Source organism: Sturnus vulgaris, chromosome 3 (genome assembly GCF_052056855.1).
Source record: "Sturnus vulgaris isolate bStuVul1 chromosome 3, bStuVul1.hap1, whole genome shotgun sequence".
In the NCBI taxonomy this organism is placed as follows: domain Eukaryota; kingdom Metazoa; phylum Chordata; class Aves; order Passeriformes; family Sturnidae; genus Sturnus; species Sturnus vulgaris.
Window position 1 is genome coordinate 113,616,039 of NC_142245.1, and position 15,400 is coordinate 113,631,438.

At 50.3% G+C, this 15,400-nt stretch overlaps 1 long non-coding RNA gene across 1 annotated transcript; it reads left to right on the forward strand.

The window, feature by feature from the left end:
• The first annotated feature begins 8,060 nt into the window (after positions 1 to 8,060).
• LOC148224556 (uncharacterized) lies at positions 8,061 to 14,982 on the forward strand. Its single transcript, XR_015802770.1, has 2 exons — positions 8,061 to 8,166; positions 14,783 to 14,982. It is a non-coding gene; the product is annotated as an uncharacterized LOC148224556 (long non-coding RNA).
• The last annotated feature ends 418 nt before the right edge of the window (positions 14,983 to 15,400 follow it).

The following is a 15,400-nucleotide window of genomic DNA, read 5'->3' on the forward strand; positions in this document are numbered from 1 at the left end:
CCCCAGCCCGACCCAGCTCGGTGCTCGCTTACCTCCGGCTGTGGCAGTTTGTAAAACCCCGTTCCCAATTCCCAATTCCCGGTTCCCGGTTCCCAATGCCGGGCTGGAGCCGCGCCGGAGCCGCGCCGGGCCGGGCGGGGCGGGGGCGGAGCCGCGGCCGGGCGGGAATCGCCGCTCCCGCGCGCGGGGCTTTTTTTTTTTTTTTTTAATTATTATTTCCCCCCCCCCAATTTTTTTTTTTTCCCCCGAAGGAAAGGAAGGAATGAGAAAGAGGAAGAAGGGCAACAAGCGGAGTTCGGGGGATGCCGCCCCGCTCCAACACTCACCGAGCCCCGCTCCGAGCCTTGGCCTCGCTGCCGGCCGGGTTAAAGCTCCCGGGGCCGGGCTGCTGTAAACAACCTCTCCCCACATGCTCGGCCCCTTCCTGCGCATTGGCTCCGCCGCTGCCTCGCCGTGAAACGCCCCCAAAGCCCGGCCCCGAGCCCCGAACCCCGGCCCGGGCATGCCCGCGGGGAGAGGGAGCCCTGAGTGGGCTGGGTCCCCCTCGGTCTCCCCCTCCTTCTCTTTCCCCCTCTCGTTCTCTCCCCTCGGTTCTTTCCCCCTCCCCGTTCTCTTTTCCCGGTTTTCCTCCTCTGCTTCGTTCTCTCCCCCCGGTTCTTTCACCCGGTCCTCCCTCCCTCCTCGTTCTCCCCCCTCGTTCTCTTTTCCCGCTTCTCCCCCTCTCGTTCTCTCCCCCCGGTTCTTTCCCCGCTGCTCTCTCCCCCCCTCCCCGTCCTGTTTTCCCGGTTTTCCTCCTCTCGTTCGTTCTCTCCCCCCGGTTCTTTCCCTCGGTTCTCCCCCCGGTTCTTTCCCCGCTTCTCTCTCCCCCTCTCGTTCTCCCCCTCCTTTCCCCGCTTCTCTCCCGTTCTCCCCCTCGTTCTCTCTCCCCGGTTCTCTCTCCCCCCCTCCCCGTTCACTTTTCCCGGTTCTCCCCCTCTCGTTCTCTCCCCTCGGTTTTCTTCCCGGTTCTTTCCCTCTCGTTCCTTCTCCCCCTCCTTCTTTCCCCGGTTCTCTCTCTCCCCTCCTTCTCTTTTCCCGATTCTCCCCCTCTCGTTCTCCTCCTCGTTCTCTCCCCCCGCTTCTTTCCCCACTTCTCTCTCCCCCCCTCCTTCTTTCCCCGCTTCTCTCTCGTTCTCCCCCTCGTTCTCTCCCCCCGGTTATTTCCCCGCTTCTCTCTTTTCCCGCTTTTCCCCCTCGTTCGTTCTCTCCCCCCGGTTCTTTTCCCGGCTCTCCCCGCCCAGCCAGGCCGGGTGAGGCCCCGCAGCCCTCGGGGCTCCGCTGTTTAATATTTACAGCTCCTTTTGGTCGCTTCCTGGGTAAAGTTGAGCTTTAAAAAGCCCGGTTTTAGCTGTGGTTTAAATTTGGGCCCTCGAGGGTTTGTTTGTTTTCTTTTTGCCTGCGCGGGGGTGGGACTCTCCCCTCACCTCTTTACGGAGGAATTGGGATTTGTCTGCACCCCATTCCCAAGGGATCGGGGTCCTGTCATTCCTTTTCCAAGGAATTGGGATCTTCCTGCACCCCCTTCCCGAGGAATTAGGATTCCTGTGATCTTCTTCCCAAGGAATTGGGATCTTCCTGCACCCCCTTCCCAAGGAATTGAGGGCCCTGAGATCCTTTTCCCAAGGAATTGGGATCTTCCTGCACCCCATTCCCAAGGATTTGGGGCCCTTGTCACCCCTTTCCCAAGGAATGTTGCTCCCCCTTTACCCCATTCCCAAGGATTTGGGTTCCTGTGATCCCTTTCCCAAGGAATTGGGATCTTCCTGCACCCCACTCCCAAGAAATTGGGGTCCCAGTGATCCCATTCCCAAGGCATTGGGGTCCCTGTCACCCCTTTCCCAAGGAATGTTGCTCCCCCTTTACCCTATTCCCAAGGGATTGGGGTCTCCCCTCCACCCCTCTCCCCTTTTGGGGTTTATTCCTCTTCGGGGCATTGTTTTTCCCCTCCTTTCAAACCCTTCAGCTTTTCGTCACCATGACAAAAAAATCCCTAATTTTGGTGTTTGTCCCTTTATAGAGCGTCAAGGCAGAGCTGCTGTACAAACACTGGGCCTGTGCCAGCCTCTAAAAATGTTTATTTTTACCACCAAGGAATTTACACAACCCAGGTGGGATTTTACCATCCTTGTCCGAGATAAAATCTTGGGACAAGAAGGGCTTTTCACCCAGCTGTGATATAAAAGATGAAACCTGATGTGATTTCCCAACAAAATATCTGTATTTTTTAAATTTGTAAAACCAATGCACCCAAACCAGAGCCAAAATCTTCCATTCCCAGAAATGCTCCTAAATTTCCTCCCAAGCTCCTCAGGCTTGGGTTTCTCAGTCAGCTCATTACGTGCTAAAATGAAAATTAAAATTTAAAAGTGAGTTATTACATATGCAGAGGAGGTGCCTGTGAAATCCATCGCCTTGAGATCTCACTTTGGGAGGCAGCTTGTTCTGCTGCCACACCTGAGAAAAGATATTTCAAAACTGCAGGATGGGCTGTGCCTCACCTTCCTCTATCATCTCCCTTCAGGGTTGCTCCTCATCTTCTCCATGATCTCCCCTCATGGCTGCTCCTCACATGTCATGGCTGCCCCTTGCTTTCCTCCAACATCTCCCCTCATGGCTGCCCCCCACCTTCCTCCATGATTTCCCCTCATGGCTGCACCTCACATCCCATGGCTGCCCCTCATCGTCCTCCATGATCTCCCCTCATGGCCACCCCTCATCTCCTCCATGATCTCCTGTCATCTTCCTCCATGATTTCCCCTCATGGCCGCCCCTCACATCCCATGGCTGCCCCTCATCTTTCTCCATGATCTCCCCTCATGACCACCCTTCATCTCCTCCATGATCTCCCCTCATGATTACTCCTCTTCCTCTATGATCTCCCCTCATGGCCACTCCTCATCTTCCTCCATGATCTCCCCTCATCTCCTCCAAGATCTCCCCTCATCTCCTCCAAGATCTCCCCTCATGGCTGCCCCTCATCGTCCTCCATGATCTTCTCTCCTGGCTGCCCCTCACAACCATGGAAGCTCCTCATCTCCTCCATGATCTCCCCTCACGGGTACCCCTCATCTCCTTCATGATCTCCCCTCATGGCCACCCCTCATCTCCTCCACGATCTCCCCTCATGGCTGCTCCTCATCTCCCCCATGATCTTCTCTCATGGCTGCCCCTCATAGCCCATGGCCGTTCCTTGCCTTCCTCCATGATCTTTCCTCCATGGAAGCTCCTCATCTCCTCCATAATATTTCCTTATCTTCCTCCATGATCTCCCCTCATGGCCACCCCTCACCTCTTCCATGATCTCCCCCATGACCTCCTCTCACAAACGCGGCCATTCCCCATCTCCCCCGGATCTCCCCTCACGCCTCTCTCCCTCATTCCCTCTCCCTTCTCTCCCCTCCCGCCCCCCCCCGCTCCTTTCCCGCCCCCCCCCGCTCCTTTCCCGCCCCCGGCGCTGGCGGGAACGGCGCGTGCCCTCCCCGCCCTGGCTACGTGCAGTTCCCCACGAGGCGCCGCGCGCGCCCCCCGCCCGCGGGAACGGCCCGCGCCGCACGTTCACGTCCCCGCCCGCCGGGGGGGGGGAGGTGGAACAGAACCGACCAATAGCGGCGGGCGGTGCCGCGGCGCCGGCCAATGGCGACGGGAGACGCGCGGGAAGCCCCGCCCCTCGCGGGCGCCCATGGCGGCGGCGCGGCGGGAGCGGCCTCAGAGGTGGGCAGGACTTCCCGCCGTGTAAAAGCGTCCGCTCGGCCCTTAGAGCCGGGCAGGGCTTCCCGCCATGGAACAGCGTCCGATCGGCCTCCCAAGAGCCGGGCACTGCTGTAACAGGGTCCGCTCGACTCCTCGGCGGCCTCAGAAGCGGGAACTGCTTCCACCCGTGTGACAGCGCCTGCTCTGCCCTCAGAGGCGGGCAGGGCTTTCCGCCGTGGAACAGCGCCTGTTCGGCATCTCAGAGGCGGGCAGTGCTGTAACAGGGTCCGCTCGACTCCGCAGCGGCCTCAGAAGCGGGCAGTGCTTCCGGCCGTGTATCAGCGCCCGCTCGGTCCCTCAGACCCGGGCCGTGCTGTATCAGCGCCCGCTCGGTCCCTCAGACCCGGGCCGTGCTGTATCAGCGCCCGCTCGGTCCCTCAGTCCCGGGCCGTGCTGTATCAGCGCCCGCTCGGTCCCTCAGACCCGGGCCGTGCTGTATCAGCGCCCGCTCGGTCCCTCAGTCCCGGGCCGTGCTGTATCAGCGCCCGCTCGGTCCCTCAGACCCGGGCCGTGCTGTATCAGCGCCCGCTCGGTCCCTCAGACCCGGGCCGTGCTGTATCAGCGCCCGCTCGGCTCTCAGACCCGGGCCGTGCTGTATCAGTGCCCGCTCGGTCCCTCAGTCCCGGGCCGTGCTGTATCAGCGCCCGCTCTGCTCTCAGACCCGGGCCGTGCTGTATCAGCGCCCGCTCGGCTCTCAGACCCGGGCCGTGCTGTATCAGTGCCCGCTCGGTCCCTCAGTCCCGGGCCGTGCTGTATCAGCGCCCGCTCTGCTCTCAGACCCGGGCCGTGCTGTATCAGCGCCCGCTCTGCTCTCAGACCCGGGCCGTGCTGTATCAGTGCCCGCTCTGCTCTCAGACCCGGGCCGTGCTGTATCAGCGCCCGCTCTGCTCTCAGACCCGGGCCGTGCTGTATCAGCGCCCGCTCCGTCCCTCAGACCCGGGCCGTGCTGTATCAGTGCCCGCTCGGCTCTCAGACCCGGGCCGTGCTGTATCAGTGCCCGCTCGGCTCTCAGTCCCGGGCCGTGCTGTATCAGCGCCCGCTCGGCTCTCAGACCCGGGCCGTGCTGTATCAGCGCCCGCTCGGCTCTCAGACCCGGGCCGTGCTGTATCAGCGCCCGCTCGGCTCTCAGACCCGGGCCGTGCTGTATCAGCGCCCGCTCGGCTCTCAGACCCGGGCCGTGCTGTATCAGCGCTCTCCCGGCTCTCAGTCCCGGGCCGTGCTGTATCAGCGCTCTCCCGTCCTCTCAGAGCCCCGCAGTTCTTCCCGCCGTGTCTCAGCGTCTTCCCGGCCCTTGAGCGCCCTCTGTGCCTCAGCGGCCGCGGTTCTCCAGCGCCCTCAGCGGCCTCGGGCCCTCGGTGCCTCAGCGGCCTCGGCTCTTGTGCTCCCTCACCCCTTCATCCCCCTCACCCCTTCATCCCCCTCACCCCTTCAGTCCCCTCATTCCTTCGTCCCCGTCACTCTTTCGGCATTTTTAGTCCCCTCAGCCTCCTCATCCTCCTCATTCCTTCAGCCCCTCAGTCCCTTCATTCCCATATTTCCCTCATTCCCCTCAGTCATTCCCATACGTCCCTCATCCCCCTCATCCCTTCATTCCTTTTCCCCTCAACCCCTCAATCCTTTTATTCTCTTCTTCCCTTTATCCCCCTAATTCCCATCATCCCCTCATTCCCTCCTCCCCAATTCCCCTCATTCCCCTCATTCCCTAATTCCCCGCTCTCTAATTCCATCATTCCCTCATTCCCACCATTCCTCAGTTCTCCATTCCCTCATTCTGAATTCCCTCATCCCTTTCATTCCCTAATGCCTCTCATTCCCATCATTCCCTAATTCCTCATTCTCTCATTCTGTCATTCCCTAATGCCTCTAATTCCCCATTCTTTAATTCTGTCATTCCCTCATCCCCTCATTCCCATCCTCTCATTTTCCCCATTCCCCTAATTCCCTTCATTCCCTAATTCCCCATTCCCCTAATTGCCTTCATTCCCCTAATTCCCTTCATCCCCTAATTCCCCATTCCCTAATTACCTTCATTCCCTTCATCCCCTAATTCCCTTCATTCCCTAATTCCCTTCATTCCCTAATTCCCTTCATTCCCTAATTCCAATTCTCTTCATTCCCTAATTCCCCTCATTCCCTAATTCCCCATTCCCCTAATTCCCTTCATTCCCTAATTCCCCTCATTCCCCTAATTCCCTTCATTCCCTAATTCCCTTCATTCCCCTAATTCCCCTCATTCCCCTCATTCCCCTCATTCCCCTCATTCCCCTCATTCCCCTAATTCCCCTCATTCCCCTAATTCCCCTCATTCCCTTCATTCCCCTAATTCCCTTCATTCCCCAATTCCCTTCATTCCCAAATTCCCGGGATAAATCCGGGATCGATCCCTGCTCTCCGTGTGGGAACCGCGGTTGATTTTCTTTCATTTTTTTCAGGTGGAAAAAAAAAAAAAAATTTGGGAAAATTCTGGAAAACCCAACCCCGTGTTTTCCTTTTGCCATTTCCCAGCACTTCCAGAAGAATTCCTCTGGGAAATTCTCCCGCTCTTTGCCAAAATCATGGAATTCCCAGGGATAATTGCATCCATCAGGATCTGCCAGAAATCGTGGAATTCTGGAATGCTTTGGGTGGCATTCATGGAGCTTCTTCCCTTTTCCATCCCCAAATTCCATAAAAATCCCTCAGGGATGGATCCTGAGTGTCCTGGATCCCAAAATCCCGGATTTTTTTGGGATGGGATCCATGGATTTTCAATCCTATTCCGATCCCAGAGTGATCCAAACTTTCCTTGGACACTCCCAGGGATTTTCTGGGAATTCCAGCCCAGCCAGGAATTCCTTCCCGAATTCTTCCCAGGCTTTTTTTTTTTTGAGATTTTGAAGGATTTTTTTTTTGGTGATTTTTAAGGAATTTTCAGGGATTTTTGGGGTGGGGGATTTGACATTTTCTCCAGGATTTGGGGATTTTTTGGGAGAGGATTTTTTTGGGATTTGGAGCTTTTTTCCTGGGATTTTGTGTTTTTTTTGGGAGGGATTTGGGTGGATTTTTTTTTTTGGGATCACCGGGATACCCTGGGATACCCCAGGAATTCCTTCCCAAATCCCATTTCCCCTTTTCCCAGGGAATTCCCTCCATTCCCAGCTCTGGCATTGGATCCATCCCCATCCCAAATTTTCTGGGAAGGAATTTTGGGAATTCAGGACTCCAGGAAGGGTCTCCCTTCCCTTTTCCATCCCTGAATTCCATAAAAATCCCTCAGGGATGGATCCTGAGTGTCCTGGATCCCAAAATCCCGGATTTTTTTGGGATGGGATCCATGGATTCTCCCTTTATTCCCAAATAAAAAAATCTGGGAATTTTTTCCTGATTCCCATTCCCCCTTTATTCCCAAATAAAAAAATTGGGGAAATTTTTTCCAGGCTGAATTTTCCAGATTTTGATTAATTATTTATTATTTTGTAACATAATTAAATAACTGTTTTAATATTAATAATATTATTTATTATTCTCCGTAATTTTTAATTCAGTTTGGTTTATTATTTATTATTTTGTATCGTGATTTGTTAATTTTAAATTCTTGAATTATTCTATAAAATTTATTACCCCATTATGTATTTCCTGGATTTTATTGTTTAATTTATAATTTATAATCTAATTTATTGCGATATCTCTTCGTTAGATTTTGACAATTTTATACAGTCATTTAATATTTTATACATTTACTATATTTTATTTTATTACCTATTTCATTTTATTTAATTTATTGTGCTGGCTGAATTTACTTAATTTTATGGTTTATTTTTTATTTTATACCGTTATTTATTATTAATTAATTTATTAAACAATTTATTCTATAGAAATTATTATTTTACATCTCGGATATTATTTCGTAACTATATATAATTATTACTTTCTTATATATTTACTAGGTTTTATTCTAAAATTTTCTATAATTACGATTTTATTATAGTTTTACTCATTAAAAAAAAATTAATAGAATTTATAATTTTACTTCGTATTAACGATATTTAATTTCATTATCTATTATTTTATTACGGTGGAGGGCGAATTTAGAGAATTGAATATTAACTATTATGTTATATAATTTTTATTATGTTATATATTCTTCATTTTAATTTAATCTTCTTTCATTTCAATTTATTTTATTTCATTTGAATTTTATTTTAAAATTCCATTTCATTGTATTTTTACTTCATTTAAAGGCACCATTTATTATTTTATTTTATATTATTCTACCATTTATTTTATTGCAGGAATTTTGTGCAGAGCCACAGAAAATTCCATTTTTCCCTGAAAAAAAAAAAAAAAAAAAAGGAAAATCATCCCAGATTTCCCAGAACCTCTGGAAACAAGGAATGTGTGAGGAAAAATTCCCAAATTTTATTGGTTTTATATGAAATAATTAATTTTTCCCTATTTTCCCCCATTTCATAATCCCCCATTTTATTCCCAATTTTTCCCAATTTTTTCCCATTTTTTCCCATTTTTTCCTTTTTACCTTTTCCCCCAATTTTCCCCCCAATTTTTCCCCATTTCCCCAAATTTTCCCAATATTTGTATTTTCTATTTTTCCTTTTTCCCATTTCCCCCATTTTTTTCCCATTTCCCCTCATTTTATTCTCATTTTTCCCATTTTTTCATTTTTCCCATTTTATGTTTCCCCCATTTTTTCACCATTTCCCCCAAATTTTCCCCATTTTGCCCCCATTTTATTCCCATTTTCCCCAAATTTTTCCCATTTTTTCCCATTCCCCATTTCCCACTTTTTCCTTTTTATCTTTCCCCCCAATTTCCCCCCATTTTCCCCAAATTTTCCCAATTTTCTTCTCATTTCCCCCATTTTTCCCATTCCCCATTTCCCCAAATTTTCCCAATTTTTTCAATTTCCCATTTTTCCTTTTTTTCCCATTTTTTAATTTTCCCCATTTTTTTCCCCATTCCCCCCATTTTTCCCATTCCCCATTTCCCCCAATTTTTGAATTTCCCATTTTTTCCTTTTTTCCCATTTTCCCCATTTTATTCTCATTTTTCCCATTTTTTCATTTTTTTCCCATTTCCCCCATTTTATTCTCATTTTTCCCATTTTTTCATTTTTTTCCCGTTTTTTCATTTTTCCCATTTTTCCCCATTTCCCAATTTTTCCCAAATTTTCTCTTTTTTCCCCATTTTCCCCCCATTTTTTCACCATTTTCCCCAAATTTTCCTCATTTTTCCCCATTTCCCCCCATTTTCCATTTCACATCCCTCATTTTATTCCCATTTTCCCCAATTTTTTCCCATTTTTTATTCCCCATTTCCCATTTTTTCCTTTTTACCTTCCCCCCAATTTTTCCCCATTTTCCCCAAATTTTCCCAATTTTTTCAATTTCCCATTTTTCCTTTTTACCCATTTTTTCCTTTTTCCCATTTTTCCCATTTTATTCTCATTTTCCCCATTTTTTCCATTTTACTTTTTCCCCATTTTTTCCCCATTCCCCTCAATTTTCCCCATTTTTTTCCCAAATTTTCTCATTTTTTCCCCAATTTCCCCCAAATTTTCTTTTTTCCCTTTTCTCCCCGTTTTCCCCATTCCCCATTTCCCCCAAATTTTCCCAATTTTTGAATTTCCCTTTTTTCCCATTTTCCCCATTTTATTCTCATTTTTCCCATTTTTTTCTTTTTTTTCCCCATTTTTTCATTTTCCCCATTTTTTCCATTTTACCTGTTCCCCATTTTTCCCCACTTCCCAATTTTTCCCAAATTTTCTCTTTTTTCCATTTCTCCCCATTTTCCCCATTCCCCCCAAATTTTCCCAATTTTTTTTCAATTTCCCATTTTTAAATTTTTCCCATTTTCTGCCCAGATTTTTTCCATTATTTCAATTTTCCCCCTTTTCTCCCGTTTTCCCCATTTTTTTTCCATTTTTTTCCCCCTTTCTCCCCATTTTCCTCATTTCCCCCATTTTTTCCAATATTTTTCCACATTTTTCCATTTTGGGATTTCTGAGCTGGATTTTGGGAATAATTTTGGGATTTCTGTGTTGTAATTTGGGAATAATTTTGGGATTTCTGTGCTGGATTTGGGGATTATTTTGGGATTTTTTGTGCTGGATTTTGGGAATAATTTTGGGATTTTTGTGCTGGATTTAGGGATTATTTTGGGATTTTTTGTGCTGAATTTTGGGAATAATTTTGGGATTTCTGTGCTGGATTTTGAGAATAATTTTGGGATTTTTGTGTTGGATTTTGGGAATAATTCTGGGATTTCTGTGTGGGATTTTGGGGATTTTTTGGGGATTTTTGTGTTGGATTTTGGGAAAAGTTTTGGGTTTTCTCCGCTAGAATTTTGGGATATCTTTGGAATTTCTGTGTGGGATTTTGGGGATAATTTGGGGATTTTTGTGCTGGATTTTGGGGATTATTTTGGGATTTCTGTGTTGGATTTTGGGAATAATTTCGGGATTTTTGTGCTGGATTTGGGGATAATTTGGGGATTTTTGTGCTGGATTTGGGGATTATTTTGGGATTTCTGTGTTGGATTTTGGGAATAATTTCGGGATTTTTGTGCTGGATTTTGGGGATTATTTTGGGATTTTTGTGCTGGATTTGGGGATAATTTGGGGATTTTTGTGCTGGATTTGGGGATAATTTTGGGATTTCTGTGTTGGATTTTGGGAATAATTTCGGGATTTTTGTGCTGGATTTTGGGGATAGTTTTGGGATTTCTGTGCTGGATTTTGGGGATAATTTTGGGATTTCTGTGCTGGATTTGGGGATAACTCCAGGATTGGATTTTTGGGGATAATTCCGGAAAAGTGGGATGGGGAGAAAGGAATTCCTGCAGTTCTGGCCCCATTTGGGGTTCAGTCCCAGCCCCATTTGGGGTTCAGGGGTTCAGTTGTGGCCCCATTTGGAGGCTCTGTTTTGGTCCCATTTGGAGTTCAGTGGGGGATTCCCCAGCCCCATTTGGGGTTCAGGGGCTCAATTTTGGCCCCATTTGGGCTTCAATGGGGGATTCCCCAGCCCCATTTGGAGCCCATCTGGCTCCATGTGGGGTTCAGGGTCCGGCCCCATTTGGGGATCAGGGCCCAGCCCCATTGGGAGTCCAGCCCCGGCCTCATTTGGGGTCCAGCCCCAGCCCCATTTGGGGTCCAGCCCCAGCCCCATTTGGGGTTCAATCCCAGCCCCATTTGGGGTTCAGTCCCAGCCCCATTTGGGGTTTAGCCCCATTTGGGGATCAGGGCCCAGCCCCATTGGGAGTCCAGCCCTGGCCTCATTTGGGGTCCAGTCCTGGCCCCATTTGGGGTTCAATCCCAGCCCCATTTGGGGCTCAGTCCCGGCCCCATTTGGGGTCCAGCCCCATTTGGGGTCCAGCCCCATTTGGGGCTCAGTCCCAGCCCCATTTGGGGCTCAGTCCCGGCCCCATTTGGGGTTTGTCCCTTTGGGACTCCCCCACACATTCGCCCAGGCCCGGCTCAAAGTCCCGCTCATTCCTGGAGCTCTTCCCGTGGAATTCCCGGGAAATCATTAACCGGGAACGGCCCCGGGCCGGGCGGGGCCGGGACCTTCGGACCCAAAACTGGGACACGGGACTGGGAACCGGGACTGGGAACCGGGACAGGGAACCGGGACTGGGAACCGGGACTGGGAACCGGGACTGGGAACTGGGACTGGGAACTGGGACTGGGAACTGGGACAGGGAACCGGGACACGGCACCGCCCTTCCCACTGGGAATGGGATCAGGATTGTCCCACTGGGAATGGGATCAGGATTGTCCCACTGGGAATGGGATCAGGATTGTCCCACTGGGAATGGGGTCAACTCTATGGGAATGGGATCGGGATCGTCCCACAGGGAATGGGATCGGGATTGTCCCACTGGGAATGGGATTGGGATTGTCCCATTGGGAATGGGATTGGGATTCAGATTATCCCACTGGGAATGGGATTGGGATCATCCCACTGGGAATGGGATTGTCCCACTGGGAATGGGATCATCCAGGGGAATGGGATTGGGATTGTCCCATTGGGAATGGGATCATCCCACTGGGAATGGGATCATCCAGGGGAATGGGATTGGGATTGTCCCACTGGGAATGGGATCATCCAGGGGAATGGGATCGGGATCGTCCCATTGGGAATGGGATCGGGATCGTCCCATTGGGAATGGGATCGGGATTCGGATTGTCCCACTGGGAATGGGATTGGGATCATCCCACAGGGAATGGGATTGTCCCACTGGGAATGGGATCATCCAGGGGAATGGGATCGTCCTACAGGGAATGGGATCAGAATTGTCCCACTGGAAGTGGGATTGTCCCGTGAGAATGGGATCATCCCAGGGAATGGGATTGTCCCATGAGAATGGATCATCCCAATGAAACGGGATCGGGATTGTCCCACAGGGAATGAATGGGGTCAACCCTATGGGAATGGGATAATCCCATGGGAATGGGACTGGGATTGCCCCACAGGGAATGGGATCATCCCACAGGGAATGGGGTCAGCCCTATGGGAATGGGATTGGGATGGGATTTGGGATGGGATGGGATAGGGAAGGGATTGGGATGGGATTGGAATAGGGATAAGATTAGGATGGGATTTGGGATTGGGACTGGGAAGAATTTGAGATGGGATGGGATAGGCTTGGGAAGAGACTGGGATTTGGGATGGGGAAAGGATTGGGATTTGGGATGGGATAGGATTGGGATGGGATTTGGGATGGGATTCAGGGTGAGGGATTGGGATGGGATTCCCACCCCATTCCCACCCCATTCCCATTGGGATCCCCCAAATCCACGCCCCCTTTGAGGAAATCCCAAAATTCCAGCTCCTCCTCCCATCCAACCCCTTTTCCCAAGCTTTGGAATCTCAAATCCCGAAATTCCCTTCACACCAGACTCAGCATTCCCAGGAATCTTTTGGGGTATTTGGGAATCCCCATGGCCATGAGCCCCCCCCTCAGCATCTGGGATTTGGCCTGCAAATCCCAAATAAACTCTGGGATTTCATCCTGAATTCCTGATGGGAATTCCCACTCACCAAATTCCCACTCCCAAAAAGGGAACCTGCACCCTAAAATCAGCACCCAAAAAGGGGGGGGGGGGTCCAGAACCCCAAAAAGGAAGCCCAGGTACCCCAAAAAGGGGATCCTGGCACCCCAAAAAAAGGATCTGGCATCCCCTAATCTGTGCCCCAAAAAGGGGATCCTGGAACCCCAAAATTGGCACCTAAAAAAGGGGGATCCTCCACCTCGAAAGGGGGATTTGTCACCCTCAAATCTGCACCCCAAAAAAAGGGATGTGGGACCCCAGAAAGGGACCCCAAAAGGGGATCCTGCACCCCCAGATCAGCATCCCTGAATCCACAGCAGCACCCCAGGGAGCCCTGTGCTCATGGCAGGGGATTCACAGATCCCTGTCCTGGATCCCAATCCTGGATCCCAATCCTGGATCCTGATCCACCCTGATTCCTTGTCCTGGATCCCAATCCTGGATCCCAATCCCTGTCCCGGATCCCTGTCCTGGATCCCAATCCCTGTCCCGGATCCCTGTCCTGGATCCCAATCCCTGTCCCGGATCTCTGTCCATCCCGGATCTCTGTCCATCCCGGATCTCTGTCCATCCCAGATCCTGATCCACCCCGGATCCCTGTCATGGATCCCAATCCATTCCAGATCCAGATCCATCCCAGATCCTGATCCACCCCGGATCCCTGTCCTGGATCCCGATTAATCCCAAATCCAGATCCTCATCCATCCCAGATCCCGATCCATCCTGGATCTTCCATAATCCTGCCTGTCCTGGACCCCAATCCATCCTGGATCCCTGTCCTGGATCCTGATTAATCCCAGATCCAGATCCCCTTCCATCCTGGATCCTGATCCATCCCAGATTCCTGTCCTAGATCCCAATCCATCCTGGATCCCGATTAATCCCAGATCCAGATCCTCATCCATCCTGGATCCCAATCCATCCCAGATCCAGATCCATCCTGGATCCCTGTCCATCCTGAATCCTGCTCCATCCCAGATCCAGATCCATCCTGGATCCCCTTCCATTCTGGATCTCCCTGCTGGGATCTGGCTCCATTCTGGACTCCCACATCCCTCCCTGGCCTGGATCCCCATCCCAAATTCCCATCTCTCCCAGATCCCCATCCCAAATTCCCATCCATCCCGGATCCCATCCCAAATTCCCATCCATCCCGGATCCCATCCCGGATCCCCATCCCAAATTCCCATCTCTCCCAGATCCCCATCCCAAATTCCCATCCATCCCGGATCCCATCCCAAATTCCCATCCATCCCGGATCCCATCCCGGATCCCCATCCCAAATTCCCATCTCTCTCAGATCCCCATCCCAAATTCCCATCCATCCCGGATCCCATCCCAAATTCCCAAAATCATTTCCCTTCCCTAAATTCCATCCCAAAATCTTTTCCCTTCCCTTCTTTTCCTGAATCCCTTCCCTAAATCCCATTCTGAAATCTTTTCCCTTCCCTAAATCCCATCCCAAAATCTTTTCCCTTCCCTTTTCCTGAATCCATTCCCTAAATCCCTCCCCAAATTCCTTCCTTTCCCTAAATCCCATCCTGAAACCTTTCCCTTCCCTTTTCCAGATTCTATTCCCTAAATCCCTTCCCAGATTTCCTTCCCTAAATCCCATCCTGAAATCTTTTCCCTTCCCTAAATCCCATCCCAAAATCTTTTCCCTTCCCTTTTCCTGGATCCATTCCCTAAATCCCATCCCAAATTTCCTTCCCTTCCGTAAATCCCTTCCCTTTTCTCTTTTTTCTCCTTTTCCCTTTCCCCTTCTTTCCCTCCTTTTTTTTTCCCTCCCCCTTTTTTCCCTTTCCTCTTTTTCCTTTTTCCCCCCTTTTTTCCCTTTCCTCCCCCTTTTTCTCCATTTCTTCCCTTTCCTCTTTCTCCTTTTTTCCCCCCTTCTTTTTTTCCCCTTTTCCAACTTTTTTTTTTTTATTTTTCCCCTTTTCCCAGCCCGTGCATCCATCGGGAATCTCTGCAGAGGGCAGCACCATCCAGGACATCGCCTCCCTTTCCCCTCACATCCAATCCCTGCTTTTCCAGCAGAATTTTCCACAGAATTTTCCCTTCCCGAGGAGCTCTCCCGGCTGGAAAAACACCCCGGAAATAAATCGGGATTGGGAGGAAAAAATAAAAATAAAAAAAAAAAAAAAGGGATGGGTTGGAAATCAGAATTTTTGCCACGTGCTGGGAATCCCATCCTGGTCCAATCCCGACACTTCCCACGATCCTGGGATGCTCCAAAATTTCCTTGGACATTCCCAGGGATTTTCTGGGAATTCCAGCCCAGCTGGGAATTCCTTCCCAAATCCCATTTCCCCTTTTCCCATGGAATTCCCTCCATTCCCAGCCTGGCACTGGATCCATCCCCATCCCAACTCCTCTCCGGGAAGGAATTTTGGGAATTCAGGACTCCAGGAAGGGTCTCCCTTCCCTTTTCCATCCCAGAATTCCATAAAAATCCCTCAGGGATGGATCCTGAGCGTCCTGGATCCCAGAATCCCGGATTTTTTTTGGGATGGGATCCATGGATTTAAATCCCATCCCATCCCAACCCCACAACCCCAGGAT